This window comes from Podarcis filfolensis, assembly GCF_964270895.1.
Source record: "Podarcis filfolensis genome assembly, chromosome: 4".
Taxonomy (NCBI): Eukaryota; Metazoa; Chordata; class Lepidosauria; order Squamata; family Lacertidae; genus Podarcis; species Podarcis filfolensis.
This window is the reverse complement of record NC_139607.1, coordinates 79,923,779-79,938,552: the sequence shown is the minus strand read 5'-3', so window position 1 is coordinate 79,938,552 and position 14,774 is coordinate 79,923,779. Positions and strand designations below refer to the sequence as shown.

At 39.3% G+C, this 14,774-nt stretch overlaps 2 long non-coding RNA genes across 2 annotated transcripts in view; one reads left to right on the top strand and one right to left on the bottom strand.

Annotated features, from left to right (window-relative positions):
• The window catches only part of LOC310760609, a 103,608-nt gene extending 95,892 nt beyond the window's left edge, over nt 1-7,716 (top strand). The window contains exon 6 of the long non-coding RNA XR_014547056.1: nt 6,777-7,716. This is a non-coding gene — a long non-coding RNA (uncharacterized lncRNA). The remainder of the gene's footprint in view (nt 1-6,776) is intronic.
• Nucleotides 1,361-6,307, bottom strand: LOC310761422. The gene is made up of 2 exons (XR_014547486.1): nt 3,290-6,307; nt 1,361-1,426 (listed from the first exon to the last, which is right to left on the bottom strand). It is a non-coding gene; the product is annotated as an uncharacterized lncRNA (long non-coding RNA).
• Nucleotides 7,717-14,774: the final 7,058 nt, after the last annotated feature.

Sequence of the window (14,774 nt, the reverse complement as noted above, 5' to 3'; positions counted from 1 at the left end):
TTGAAGTGGGAAGGAGCCTAGAAGTGTGCAGATGTTTTCCTCCCTATGTAAATTATATTTTCCAGATTCTCCTCTTCCAGCTCCTTCCTCAAAAGAGAGAAAAAGCCTCCCCCCCACCCCAGCAGAACTGAAATGCTTTTAACAGTAAGACTGCATACCCAGCATGCATTTTAAGCACATATAAAGCACACGAATCCTGGGAATTGTAGTTTGCTAAGGGTGCTGGGAATTGTAGCTCTGCTAGTGGCAAATTATAAGTCCCAGGATTCTTTGGGGGAAATCACATGCTTTAAATTTTTTTTAATTTTTTATTTATAAATTTTTCAAATTTAACAATAAAAGAAAAACATTCCATTTGAATTATACATCCAATTCTAATCTTTCCACTTTCAGACTTCCTTCAGTCTATCTGGAAATTTTCATGTTTTCACAGTTATTCACATTTCTTGTATCTGTATTGTTTTGTTTTGTTTTAACCAAATTAATCTTAACAATTATTATAAAACAATATTTCTTTCCATTATTATCTCAGAGCTTCTTGAAAACCTACAAACGTTAATTGACCTTCACATATATTCTTAATATACTCTGTAAATTTATTCCAGTCCTCGGTAAATCTCTGGTCTCGCCGGTTCCGAATTCTCCCCGTTAGCTTGTCTAATTCTGCATATTCCATCAACTTCATTCTCCATTCTTCTTTCGTCGGGATTTCTTCCTGTTTTCATTTTTGTGCCACCAAAATTCTTGCCACTGTTACTGCATATAAAAACAACTTCTCATCTTTCTTTTTTATGTCATTTCTTAGTATTCCTAACAGAAAAGTTTCTGGTTTTTTAACAAAGGTATAGTTCAACATTTTTTTCAATTCATTTCCCAGAAACCTTTCATTTTTTTACATTCCCACCACATATGATAGAATGTTCCTTCTTTCTCCTGACATTTGCAACATTTATTACTCACTTTATACATCTTTCCAAGTTTTATTGGTGTAACATACCATCTATATAACATTTTCATAACATTTTCTTTTATTGTAGTACATGCAGTAAAGTTCATTCCTTCTTTCCACAATCTTATCCAATCATCAAATTGAATATTATAACCAAAGTCTTTGGCCCACTGAATCATTGCAACTTTAACCTCTTCATCCTTAGTATGCCACTCAAGTAGTAATTTATACATTTTTTATAAAATTTTAACATCATTATTCACAATTTCTTTTTGAAATCTAGATTTTTCATCTTGAAAACCTCTTTCCAGCATCTCTTTTTTAAACATTGCATTCAGTTGGAAGTAGTGTAACCAATCAAACACATTCTTTAACTTCATCGTATGGCTTCAATTTCCATTTATTTCCTTCTTTTATAATTAAATTCTCATATGTAATCCAACTCCCCGTCATATTGATCTTCTTAACACTCATTACCTCCTTTTTTTTAATGATATTTATTAGAATTTCAAAAAAAGTTACAAAAGTAAAAGAGAAATAGAAAAAAAAACAAAAGATACAAAATACAGGAAAAATAAAAACAATTAAAAATAAATCCATCTTTCCTTATCTTGCCTTTCATTTACTTATTTCCCTGACCTCCTCACACCTCCCTTTTTTGTATTCCAGTTCAAATGGTTAATTCAGCAAATCCTTTCCCTCTTTGTTTTTATCTTAATTCTTTATCTTAATATATTATAACTTTACATTTCACCTGTTAACAATCCATTTTTACATACTCCTTTTTAACATTGCTGCTAAAACCACTTAATTTCATTCCGACATCATTTTAACATTCATTAATTTTACAATGTTTCTGTAAATAATCTTTAAATTTCTTCCAATCTTCTTCCACCGACTCTTCTCCCTGGTCTCGGATTCTGCCAGTTTGTTTGTTTTTCCTTCAATTAAATCATAGACAACATCGACCTGTGGTCCTCAAGTTGCCTACATATCGGTGGTATCTTCTCCTCTACAGCCACTGCTTTTTCCTTTGCTTCTTCAGCTATCTTTCGGGTCAGAGTAGATTCCTGTAGCAATTTCTCAATAGATTCTGTATTAGTGTTCACCTTCTGTCCCAAGTTATTGATGCTTGTAGTATTTTGGTCAATTTTAGTTGTTGCTTCAGCTACTTGTTTACTGAATTTTTCCAAAGATTCATTGATTTTACCTAATGCCAAAGCTAAAACATCTTCAGATGCCATTCCTTTTGACTTAGCTTGAACAGATGCTGCCCCTGGTGGTACAGAAGGGCCAGATGCTGATGCTCTTCGCTGCTGCCACGATTTACCAGACCTTGTTGTTTTTTCTTGAAGCGAGTCTAGTTTATCTTTTTCATTTGCCATAACACTTTATCTGAAGCTCAAGGTCGATCCCACGGCCGGAGTTTGTTTTGAAGTGGAAAATTCCCCTGGCCAGTTGTAACAATTTCAAGGTTCCTCTAGGGGGACACAGTAACAGTCAATACTTGTTGCATTAAAATAACTCTTCCAAGTCCCCCGTTTAACAAAAGAAGCAACAGTTTCAATTTCAGTTAGTTTACAATTACCTTAAAGTCCGGAGAAACCAGTCAAAAACAAAGTATCTCTCTTGCAGAGTTAACTGTCAAAAAGTTACATTGTCCATAAACAGCGTGATTCACAATGCGGCAATCTTATTGTCCATTGACAGCCCGTTCCCAGGCATTAAGCGGTGGTCTTTGTTTCCTTTCCTCTCTTTTTGCAGGAAAAAATACTTCTCCCTTTTCCCTTCCCTCTCCTGCAGCTCAGGGAGGGAGATCTCTTGTATTGATGTTAGGATTTAAGTCCTTTTCAAACGATTTTCCAAGTCTTAGCTTAGGGGTTCTTTGCTTTAATCTGTTTACAAGAAACGGAAGGCGGACTTCCTGTTTAAGCCTTCCCGCTTCGGTGCCAAATTAGAACTTTTTCTTCCCTTATTTTCAAATCTTTAACTTTAACCTACTCACGGGTAGTTGTTTTGGTAGCCGAATTGTCACAGGAAAAAAGTCAGCGCTCTCCGGCAACAGCTGTGCGGCTTCACTCCACGGAAGAAGCAGTTGACTCTCAGCACCGCGCCGCTCACCCCGTTTCGCTCCGGAGCCGGGTTCCTTTGCAAATTGGGGGGGGGCGCTGAAGGTGCCCGCCGAGTCCCACGATCACAGGCTTCACCTGCCTGTGGTTTTTTGAAGGGTCCCCGCTTCGCTGTAGCGGCAAGACCCGATTTCCGCAGAGCTAACTCCCTCAAAGTTAGAGGGAATCCGCCATTACTGATGGCGCCAACCCCGGAAGTAACACTCATTACCTCCAATGGCGACAGCCAGAATGGAGTTTTAAACTCTAATAAATTTTTGTACCTATTCCATACTTCAATCAGCGGACCTCGGAAAATGTGATTTTCAAAACCTTTATGCACTCTTTTTTTCTCATACCATAAATATGCGTGCCAACCAAATCTATTATCATATCCTTCTAAATCCAAAAGTTCTGAATTTTCCAACTTTATCCATTCTTTCACCCAGCAAAGACATGCAGCCTCAAAATATAACTTTAGGTCTGGCAGGGCAAAGCCTCTTCTATCTTTTGCATCCGTTAAAATCTTAAATTTTATTCTAGGCTTCTTGCCCTGCCAGACATATCTTGATAATGCTCTTTGCCATTCTTTAAATATCGTAACACCTTTAATTATTGGTATTGATTGAAATAAAAACAACATTTTTGGTAGCACACTCATTTTTACTGTTGCAATTCTTCCCCAAAATGACAACTTCATTCTTCCCCACACTTCCAGGTCCTTCCTAATCTTGTTCCAAACTGGTACATAATTATTTTGAAATAGATCAATACACTTGGGAGTTAATATAATCCCAAGATATTTAACTTTCTTAACCACTTCCATATCTGTTTGTTGCTGAATTCTTTCTATTATCTCTTAGTCCATATTTTTAACCATTATTTTCGTTTTGCTCTTATTTAATTTGAATCCGGCAACTTGTCCGAATTGCTCTATCTCTTCTAACACTTCGCTAATACTTTTGATAGGGTCTTCTATTGTTATAACCAAATCATCAGCGAAGGCTTTTACCTTATATTCCTTACAACCGTCACACCTTTTATCAAATCATTACTTCTTAACGCTCTCAACAAGACTTCCAGGACCGATATGAATAACAATGGCGATAAGGGACACCCTTGTCTTGTACCCTTGGTTATAGCAATATCATCTGTCAGTACATTATTAACAATTAATTTTGCTCTTTGTTCAGAATATATTGCCTTTACACCATTCACAAATGAATGACCCATCTCCATAAATTCCAGATTCTTTAACATAAATTCCCAAGAAATATTATCAAATGCCTTTTCCGCATCAACAAATATCAACATTGCTTGCTTATCTTTCTTATTAGTCAGATATTCTATTATATTTATTATGTTTCTTATATTGTCTTTCATCTGCCTCCCTGGCAGGAATCCTGTTTGGTCCTTATGAATCAATTCCTTTAATGTCTTTTTCATTCTATTTGCCAAGATGTTAGCAAATATTTTATAGTCATTGTTCAATAGCAAAACTGGCCTATAGTTTTTAACTTGAGTTAAATCTTAATCCTGCTTGGGAATTAATGTTATATATCCTTCTTTCCATGTCTCTGGTATTTGTCCTTCTTTCAGAATGTTGTTCATAACTTCTACCAACGGTACAAGTAAGATGTCTTTCATTTCTTTATAATATCTTGCACCAAATCCATCCGGTCCCGGAGTCTTCCCACTTTTTAATTCTTTTATAGCCATTTTAACTTCTTCTATTCCAATTGGTTCATTCAATTTATTTTTATTTGTCACTGGAATCTTTTGCACCCCTTTCTTCTTTAAATAATCTTCTATCATCTTTATCTTAAATTTCTCTTTTCTTTTATATAGATCTCTATAAAAGTCCACAAATCCTTTCCTTATTCCTTTTGGGTTCCTTTTGGGTTCTTGGTCTTCTACTTTAATCTTTTTAATTATATTTTGTTCTTTCCTTTTTTTAAGTTGCCACGCCAGCCATTTTCCGGATTTATTTGCAAATTCAAAATTCTTTTGTTTCATTCTTTTTATATTCCACTCTACTTCTTTATTGATTATCATAGCGAATTGTGTCTGAAGTAATTTTATACTTTGCTTAACTTTTTCATCCTTAGGTCTGTTAATCAATTTTTTTTCATTCTCCATTATTTGTCTTAAGATTTCTTTTTCCCCTCTTTCTCTCAATCTGTTTTTTATTGCATTTTGCTGAATAAAGAAACCTCTCATGACCACTTTACTAGCATCCCAGACCATATTAATTTTTGTTTCCTTATTTATATTGTTCACAAAATAGTCAGTTAAACATTTCTGTGCTCTTTCCACAATCTTCTGGTCATCGAAGAGATTCTCATTTATTCTCCACCTGAACGATTTTTCTTCATACCCTTTCAGAATACCTTGGATAGCGTTGTGGTCAGATAAAACCTTGGGTTGGATCTCAATTTTTGTAAATCTTGAAATTAATTCATTAGATATCCAAATTTGATCAATTCTTGACATTGATTGATTTACTTCTGAATGAAAGGTAAATTTTTTCTCTAGTGGGTGTCTCAATCTCCAGATGTCTATCAAGTTGCAATTCTCAACCATATCAAAAAAAGATTTTGGTAGTTTCCCTTCTTTTGTTTTACCTTTATTTCTTAGTCTGTCCATTTCCATAGAAACCACTCCATTGAAGTCACCCATTATTATAACTTTTTGATCCATATATTCAAATAGTTTCTCTTCTAAGTCCTTAAAGAATTCTGCTTTGCTTCCATTTGGTGCATATATTCCAACTATTATCAATTTTTCACCCTGCCAATTGATTTGAACTGCAATAATTCGACCCTCTTCATCCTTAAACAATTGTTGTGCTTCTAATTTATTTTTAACATATAAGACCACCCCTCTTTTCTTACTTTTGTCTGATGAAATAAACTCGTTTCCTAATTTTTTGTTGACCAAAATTTTCCTGTGTACTTTTTTCACATGAGTCTCTTGTAAACAGATTATGTCCAAATTCTTTTGCTTTAGATATTGTTGCACTTTATTCCTTTTTTTATATCGTTCATTCCATTAACATTCCAAGTCCATAATTTCAATGCCATGATGTCAATCAATTAAATATTCTTTTTATTAACTTTTTATTTCTCCTCTTCCTCTTGCTCTTCTTCTGTTTCTTCTTTTTCTTCTTCCTTTTTCCCTCTCCTATCTTTTCTTTTATCTTTCCTACTTCTTTGCTCTTCTTCCTCCTGGTCCGTGGCTTCTCCTTCACCACCTTCTGCTCCTGCAGACGTGCTTTAAATATATGGTGCCTACACAGCCCTAGAGCAGGGGCATGGCTATGTCCTTACAGGACTCAGGTCCATAAAAATAATTTTGCATATACTTGTACAGATGGGGCAACTTTCAGCCCTGTACAGTGGGAGGAAAGAGAAGTTTAAAAAGGAGTAACAAAGCAGGTGATCTAGGGCCCATACAAAGGAGCCATAGTTTGTCCCACACCCCCAGATATCTCCTAACAATGCCCCTGGAGTATTGTAACAAGCAAAAGCTTATCAGGTAAAACTTTCCTCAGCCATCACTGATACAGGAAAGGTACAGCTGATGATTTATTGATTTTTTGTTCATTAGTTGCTTTAACCTTTACCTTTATACCCTGGCTTTTGACACTTGAGGTATATTTTTTTGGACCCTCCTTATTTCTGTGATTGTAAGTTGTTTTGAACTGTTTTTAACATTAGGTTTTACTTCTTGTAACCTGCCACGAGGCTTATGATGAAGGGTGGTCTAATAAATCGTCGTCATCATCATCCAGGAGCTGCGCTGGTGAGGCAAGCACAAAGAGGTGCCACATCCACAATCTTCATAACCAAGAAGAAACACTATGTCTGAATATCTATTCTATTTTCTGAAGCATGCATTGAATTATGCAAATATAACCCTTTGCTTCTAACTGAGGAATTAAAGTGCTTTTTAAAAAGAGAGAGTTCTTTGTTTAAAAGAAAATGCAAAAGATAGCTGCAATTACACACACAAGTTTGGGTCTCCTCAAACCCCATGAGATTCACTTCCAAGGAGGCATAGATTGTGGAACCAAGCTGTATGTAAATAGGCTTCAGAAATGGGACACACAGTTCCTCCCCAGCACACGGGTGAAAGCTTTCCCCCTTCTTGTTTGCTTTCCAGCCATAAACAGTGCTGTTTCTTCAAATTAACTGCCTTATTAGTTTGCTAGAGCTAATCAATGCTGATTTGATGCAGCTGTGAGATGCATCTTCTTCAGTAATGGGATCGGACCTGACGGCAGGGCGGACAGGGGCAGAGGGTGGGTTACCTGGTTGCTGCGGAGGGAAAACATCATCAGATGTCAGCCTTGCTTATGACTTTTATCCTGAAGTTCTACAAAAGTATTCAAAGTAGCTTACAGAACAAAAGCAGACACATACAGCAAAACAGAATAAACACAGAACTAGCACAGATCACCAAATAACTCGGAATGCTAAAACCAGGCAGCTAAAGATTGGGGGGGAAAGATAGCAATCAAAACTCAAGGTCAGCAGCGGAAGATGAAAACATAGGTCAGTCTGGAACTGAAAGGACTTCAATAATTGTTGGGCAGTAGGGGTACAGGTGATCTCCACCAGCATGGAATTCTGTTATGTACCATATACAACCACACCATCACCTCACCTGTCCTGAATTAATATTAAAGTTCAGTTTGCTACAGCAGCAAGCTGGTGAAGAAAGGAATCAGGAACAGGAGAAGAAATAGGCAACCAGTTTGCCAGCTGTCCAAGATCAGATCAGGCTCAAGACATTTTGTTGTCATAGGAACTCATAAGAAGCTGTCTTATACTGAGTCAGAAAATTGGTCCATCTAGCTCAGTATTGTCTACACTGATTGGCAGCAGCTCTCCAAGACTTCAAGCAGGAGTCTCTCCCACCCCAACCTGGAGATGCTGGGGATTGAACATGACACCTGCTTGCAATGTGGATGCTCTCTTGGGACTAGATTGTTGTAATATGCAGTTACTGACTCAGACTTTGATACATGAAAAGGTTAATCTGAGCCCTGAGCTCAAGTTACCAGAGTGGGTGTGGCTTAGCAGGCTCTGCCAGACCCCTTTCCTCTTTCTCTTTGTGCTTCCTGAAACAAGCAAGAAGGAGCCATGCAGCCAATGGCTCACAGTGGCAAGAAAAAAACAAGTGAACGGAATCTCTCCAAAATGGATATTTTAAAGCCTGCATCTTTGCTAACCCGAAGATTGCACGATCCTTTTCTTTAAGTCTTTTTCATCTTTGTTTTCTGTGAATGGAGAGTTGTTTCCAGTTACTTCTGGAAACTCTGTGAGTAAAATTTTCACTCATTTGCAGATCTAAGTGTCTGTGATTTATTCAACCTAAGTATTTTTGTTAGGAATGTTTGTTCAAAGATGGATGAGGACATATGCACATCTAACCAAGTTTTAATGTTCTTAGAAGAATCATCATTGGGCTTAACTCTGCTATGAGAGAGTATAAGATTTCTCTTCCAAACCTCTCTCTCCGATAAATAAAGTGAGAAAATCATAATCGAGGGCAATATAGCATTTGCTGCCCTCCACCACTCCAGTTCCAAGTACAAAAGCCAACCAGGTTTACTGTGACCCAGTGACAGTGCAGCATGTTCCTCTGTACCTGAGGGCAGTACGCTAACTTAGAGGGCAGAAGGCTGGCCATGCGACACCCACACATTTCTGTCTTCCATCACCCTGCTGCTGATTGCTCCCCACTTAACCTAGCTGCTGCTCTCCCTACCCTACCACTGCCTTACAGGTAGCTGCCTCACACTGCCTAATGGTAGGGCTGGCCCTACCCCAGATGGAAAACTAGCAAGCTCTGCCATATCCTCCTCTCCCACAAGATGCCATGATGGCCACCAACATGGATGGCTGTGAAAGAAGATTAAACAAATTCAACTGAATACAAGCAGAATCCTTTCTATTGTGGATTTGGGATGCACTAATTCCCCCTGCAACCAGTTTCTACCCATTCCCCAACCACCTGTACATAAAATTGTGCGTATACTCAGGTGATCCTATTTTCCAACTGACTAGCTGTTCATTGTGCATATAACAAGTAGCCTGAGCACAAATCTGTACATCAAAATCCTAATCCTTATCTGCTCTCATTTTATATTAATGTACTGATGGAAGCTATTCTTGAACTGAGTTATTGCACCCACCCTGGAATCGCTTGCAATGCAGCAAGGAGTGGGGGGGAGCTAAAATCTCTCTCTCACTCTCTTACTCACTCTGTCTCTCTCTCACACACACACACCTATACAAATTCCCTTCCCCTTCATATACAGTGATGCTTATGTGAGAAGTAAACAGCAATTACAATATACATATGGGTACAACATGTAAACAGTATTCGAATTGTTATACTTTGTACAAGGTATATGCTGCTGCTGAGGCTACCACCCAGGAGGACTCCCTTGCTCAGCGCCCGAGGGCCCAGTCCTGCCACTCAACACCTGCCTAGGGCGGGGCCTGGTGGGGTCTATAAAGGACTGCTGCTGCTGCCGCTGCCGCTGCTGGGCAGAGAGGGCTCTTTTGTTTTGTTTTGTTTTTGTTTAAATTGCTGTTATTTTTTATCTATGTCATTTTAAACTGTGATATTAATGCTGCGTTCTTAGTTTTAGATTTTGATTTATGTGGAAATTGTTTCCCATTTGGTTGTGTATTTTTCTGTGTGTGGTTTATTTATTGTTTATGACTTTTGTAACTACCGTATTTTTCGCTCTATAACACGCACCCGACCATAACACGCACGTAGTTTTTAGAGGAGGAAAATCCGTAGGCATGCCACCCATAGGCATTCCCTCCGTAACACGCACAGACATTTCCTCTTACTTTCTAGGAGGAAAAAAGTGAGTGTTATGGTGCAAAAAATACGGTATGTAAATCTTGTTATGCTGTAAGCTGCCTTGAGCATTGTTTTTTAACTGTGGAAAGGCGGCATACAAATAAAAAATGATGATGATGATGATGATATGTCACTATGTCTTGCTTAGTGACCCGTTGATGTCCAGGCAGAAGTAGAGAGGATCCTCAGGGTGTTCCAAACCAGCTCCTTTCAAGTGGGCTTTCATTGTAGACCTCAGCAAATATGTGTAACTGTCTATATCATCTTCCCTGCCTGTGGAAATAAAAACAAACTCCCAGTGGTGTTAGACGAGTGAATGAGGCAAGGATCTTATTTATTTGAAAAAGCAAAATTAGGGTAGCATTGGGTTTTCCAACTCCTTCTGAAGCAAGAACCTTGGGTGTTTACAGCGCAGTCCTGATCACGCCTATTCGGATGTAAGGTCACATCCAGACTACTGTAAAGCACATGGCACCCCCCTTAAGAAACCTGGGAGTTGTGAGGGTGCTGGGAATTGTATCTCTCTGAGGGGTAAACTACAGTTACTGGGATTCATTGATAAGAAATAATGTTATTTAAACGTATGTCATGGATATGACCCAAGTTCTATTGGATTCATTAGGGCTTACTCCCAGGTAAACAGAGTTAGGATTCATTAGGGTTGAGCAACCATCTTCCACTATAAAGCTGGTATGCTCTATTTTCATTAAAGAGCACAAAAATGGTATGTAATAAATCAAACTAATTGTAGGATTTGGTTAAAGGCAAAAATGAAGCTAATTCAATTTGGACAAATTTGTTAGTCTCTTCGTTAAGGTCACGTGGAAATTTAAAACTCTAATGTTGCTGACTATAAAATGATGGGGTGGTGTTACGGACGGTTTTGAATTGAACGGCTGCTTCTCCTCTGCTCCCAAACTGTGTCAACAGAGAAGGTCCATAAAAGCAATTAATCCTCTGCTCTACTTACAAGTGAATTAAATTCCGTGACTATCAGAAGAGTCTGCTGATGCGATGCTTTTGCCGAGGGAGCAAGCAGAGTGGGCGTGTGGCAATTCTCCAATGCTTGCCAAAATAGCTCATTTACTTTATGCACCAGTTAGTAAGCTGGTAGGAAGAACCAATCAATACCTGTGGCACATTCCATAAACCAGAAAATATTTCAGGCTTGTCACGTTTGATAGAGAAAGCAGTGCAAAACTGCACAGTGAACGTGAGGAAGCAGAATTCCCCTCTAAACCTTGACAGATTGTGTCATTGGGAATTTACACATTCTTCTCACAATACAAAAAGCATTTGAACAAATGAGGGTGGGTGGGTGTTTAGCCCATATACTTTACCCTCCAAAATTAGCATGAAACTCTATACTGCTTGTGGAGTAATGTCTTAAGCAAACTCCTCAGTGACTGACTTTTTGGAGATCCATTCCTCTGCCACCCCACACATTTCTCAAAATTGTTGTTTGCTTGTTTATGCTGTTGTCACTATAAATTGTCTTCAGTTGCGTAGCCCTATTGGATTGGTAGTGCTGAATTTTAACACAGTGGTACCTCAGGTTACATACGCTTCAGGTTACAGACGCTTCAGCTTACAGACTCTGCTAATCCAGAAATAGTGCTTCAGGTTAAGAACTTTGCTTCAGGATGAGAACAGAAATTGTGCTCTGGCGGCGCGGCAGCAGAAGGAGGCCCCATTAGCTAAAGTGGTGCTTCAGGTTAAGAACAGGCCTCCGGAATGAATTAAGTACTTAACCCGAGGTACCACTGTATGTGCTTTTAAAGTTGATTAACGCACTCGGTTTCAACAAATCCACTTAAAAAACAAACAAACCACAGCCTTTTTTCGGTCAGGAAAGTGGTGGTGAAATGCACTATAAAACTGTGGGATAAACTAATGATTAAGATGTACATACATCCAGCAAGCAAATCATTATAGATGTTCCTTGTTTTATACACTCCCTGCAAAAAAAGCAGAATGAATGCTCAATAAAGACTGGACCCAGTCTAACCTCCACATAAGCATTGTGTAAGCAAAGCAGGATGTCACATGTTAGTTGTGCAGCAACATATCGAGTCCCAAAACCAGGGCACGCATCTTCCTGCCTATGCTCCAATGCAAGATTACGGAGCCCAAAATATGCACTTTGGAATGGGTCTATGCATGCACGGCACCTCAAAACACACATTTTGGGGTGCCACATGAAATTGCAGTCCCCCAATAAGAGGTTTTGTTTGTGTGTTAAATCTCAGTGCGAAATTGTGCGAGAGCACGGCATCCAAAATGGCTACCATGCTCTCATGCGCCAAAACCGGATATCCCATTTTTCCCAGGATACTTGCCAGATGTTGTAGATATGGTGGGAGCACATGAGCTCAAAGACAAATTCATGGAGGGCGAGGCTGTCAATGGCTATTAACCCTGATGGATATGATCTTCCTCCATTGTTGGAGGCCGTTTGTTCCTGAATGCTAGCTTCTAGACACCTCAGGAGGGGAGAGTACGGTTGCACTAAGATCCTACTTGTGAACTTCCCATGGGCATCCGGCTGGCCACTGTGAGAACAGGATGATGGACTAGATGGGTCACTGGCCTGATCCTGCAGGATTCTTCTTCTGTTCCTACTTTCCCCACCATGCTTGAAAAGAGGCTCACTTAGGAAATTGCATGATCTGATCCCAAATCACTATGCAATTATGATGAGTAGAATTTTTAGAAAGCATAAATTCTAGGAACTGGCACATCGTGGCTCAAACTTATAGCAGCAAGGGGTTAGCAGAGTGATGTATGATTAGCCATTTTTATACTGTCCCTAGTGCACGTCATTTTCATCTCACCAAAAGGAATAATTTCCTCTCTCCACCCCCAACATGCACTCCATTAAAGTGTCTGCGTATTATATATTGAGATGCAAAGCATTGAAGGGCTGGCTCTTTTACAATCGAGAGCCTTGAAAGGAAAGAGAAAAAGCAGTGTTTTTCAAGTTCACTAGCTCATGAAAAAGCCCGGAGAACTACAAAAGGGTGGCACTAAATCAGTGGTCCTAAAAGGAAGTGGGCCTGTCAGTGGAGCTTACAGTTATAGACTGGAATGGTTTTTAAAAACAACCGCCAACACAATGCGTCTTTCAGCATGCAAATGCTGTGGAAAGCATCATTCTCCACCCAAAAATAAACCACTGCAGACTATGTGAGAGAGAGGATAAATAAATACACCACACATATTTGACAAAGGTTCTTTTGAAAAAAATGAGAAGGGAAGGAAAATCCTGCAATTGGCTGAATAGTTACGAGGTGAAATAAAGGAAACCCATGTCAAAGAGAACCGAAGTTTAGACGGGGAGAAAGTCAAAAGGACACATCCAAGTTACTAAACTCGCATCAATGGTGGCAATGCCTGCAATTTCGAAAGTAGGACATGGTACTGCGTTAGTTTTAAACCACTGTGTTGGAAGCCACCACCAAAGAAGGATTTAAAGACGTCTTTTAGAAGCCAGCAGATGTGGAGGGAGAGGGCAGGGAGGAACAGAGGGAAATATGTAGAAACAATTGTGGATTATGAAGCAGAAAAAAAGGATCATTTGAATAACTGCAGATGCTCTTGAATCACTCATCAAGACAGAGAAAGAGTCATTGGAAAGGTTTGTGGCTGGAAAAGGGAGGTTTATTCAAACGGCATGAATTAAACCACTTTAACTCCCCTGGGAATTTTAAGTAGCTGAATTCTCTTACGCAAATTACACCTTAGTATTCTGCCACACAATCCTCGGTAGTTCTCAAGTGCCATCTCACCCTTTTCCCCCCTTACAGAAGCCATGCACACTTTCCCTGTGAGGACTGGTGTCCATTGGAGCTGTTAGGGTGAAAAGCGGGGAGCCCAACAGTAGGGGGAGCCAAAGCACACAGAGTCAACTTGTTCTAGTTTTGTCCCCATCCTCCCTGCTGAGGTCTACAAGGCTCAGAGGAGAAAACTGACAGCCAGGGGCATCCCCTGGGCTGGTTATAAGGAATAAAACAGGCAGGTGTGGACTAACTGAGGGCAAAGCAAGGTTGGTGGGGCCATGCCCTATTTGCCTCAATAGATCAGCCTCCAATGCAGTGTTAACATCTACAGTAGTACCTCTGGTTACGAACTTAATTCGTTCCGAATGTCCGTTCTTAACCTGAAACTATTCTTAACCTGAGGTACCTCCTGTTGCCGCCGCGCGATTTCTGTTCTCATCCTGGGGCAAAGTTCTTAACCCAAGGTACTACTTCCGGGTTAGCAGAGTCTGTAACCCGAAGTATTTGTAACCCGAGGTGTTTGTAACCTGAGGTACCACTGTAATTTGTATGATGTGTTCCAGTGGCACAAATATGCCAGTTGGGCTTAAATAATGTGGACACCAGGCATCTGCCCATAGGGAGCCTTGACCAACTCCTCCTTCACTGATACAAGGTGCTGTAAGAATGGTTTATTGTTGGCCAAGCTCTAAAGCCTTGTACAAGACTCACTTGTCCTTTAAAGTTCTAGGCAGTAGTCCAGTGCCCATTGAGGAATAATAATAATAATAATAATAATAATAATAATAATAATAATAATAATAATAATAATAATTTATTTGTACCCCGCTCATGTGGCTGGGTTTCTGCAGCCACTCTGGGCGGCTTCCAACAAAGATTAAAAATACATTAAAATGTCACACATTAAAAACAGGGCTGCCTTCAGATGTCTTCTAAATGTCAGGCTTGGAAAGCAAGACCCATTGAGACTTTGCTACTGAGTAAACATGCACAGGGTTAGGCTATCAGGCTGCAATCACATGCATGTTTGCCTATTAATAAATGACGTCA